The sequence below is a fragment of the Corvus brachyrhynchos genome, unplaced genomic scaffold (genome assembly GCF_000691975.1).
Source record: "Corvus brachyrhynchos isolate BGI_N302 unplaced genomic scaffold, ASM69197v1 scaffold26, whole genome shotgun sequence".
Lineage (NCBI taxonomy): Eukaryota > Metazoa > Chordata > Aves > Passeriformes > Corvidae > Corvus > Corvus brachyrhynchos.
This window is the reverse complement of record NW_008239324.1, coordinates 4820960-4822334: the sequence shown is the minus strand read 5'-3', so window position 1 is coordinate 4822334 and position 1375 is coordinate 4820960.

Sequence of the window (1375 nt, the reverse complement as noted above, 5' to 3'; positions counted from 1 at the left end):
CATGCTTGCAGTGGATCCCAAAATCACCATTCTCCAGTAGCAAAGCAGTGTTTCCAGTACTAGGAAACAGTAGTTCAGCAGCCTAAAAAGTCAGTGCTGCCTCAGGGTAAAAGAGATGGAGATGGGAAGGGGAATGCTGGGAGCTGTCTGGGCAATGCTTCAGCGAAGTCAACATTCAAAAGTTCTTTTCTAAAGCTGATCTGATGCCACTTGACTAAGAATCAACATATTTTCAAGAGATTCCTCTGTTTGAAAGATGCAATTCCAGGTGGAGAGTAAACATGAGCATGGGGCTTCCCTGCCTTGCTCACACGACCCTTCTCCTCTCAGGTTTCAGGACTCGAGGAATGGCACCGTTTCCACTGCCACACGGCAACCTGGCACCAGCAAGAGTTAACGTGTGCACAGCCAGGACCAACAGTGTCAGTGGCAGTGCAGACAGAGCAGGTCAGCACAAGAATCGTGTCCCTGTCACCCACCAGGCCAGGACTTTGGAGACTCTACGCCACACAAATCACACTGACCAACATGAATCCACTTAATGGACATTTGAAGCAGGAAGATATCGACAAATCCAGAGACAAAAACTTGGTACAGGCATGGAGCCAGGAAATCCCTCCAGTCCTGCATTGTTAGAGCTTTCTGGCACTTGTCTGCTGCCTGCAAAGGGTCAGAGCACACTCACACACGTGTCCACATAAAAGGTGCTTCTATAAACCATAGCAAAGGAACTTTCCTTATAGGAAAGGCCTGGGATTGAGTACTGTACATGGCACAGAGTTACCTCCTCTAGGTGAAGATCTTAAAAACGCAGAAGCAAGCTGCATTCACAGAGCACTTCTCCACTGCCTAAAGGCATCGGGGACAACCTCTGGCAGGTGGCGCTGACCACACTCCCCTTCCTGGTGCGTGCCGGAAGGGTTTAAGTGCTGTAGGAATGGTTTACTATAGGTATGTGTTTCTATAGGTGTCTGAGGCTTTGCAGGGCCGGATCATTATGGTGCCAGTAGTGATCAAATGCAGGGTAAGAACACAGAAGAGAACAAGGTGGTCAAACGGGTTTGCGACTGAAGCACACAAACACCTGCAATGTCTGGCAAGGTCCTGGGGAAAGAAAAGTGCCGGGGACAGCCCGACGGGGTGGGGAGAAGGGCTGGGAAGGAAGAGCAAGAGGGGGTGTGAGGGCGGCCGGTGCAGAGCCGCTGAGCACGGCCGGCAGCTCTGCCGCACTCCCAGCGACCCCGCTTTCCCTGCACCTAGAAACAGAGGATCAGTACGGCTGGAAAAGCCCTCCAGGATCACCGATCCCAACCATTAAACCCCACCACTAAACCATGTTCCTAAGCACCACATTCACACGCCTTTTGAACACTTC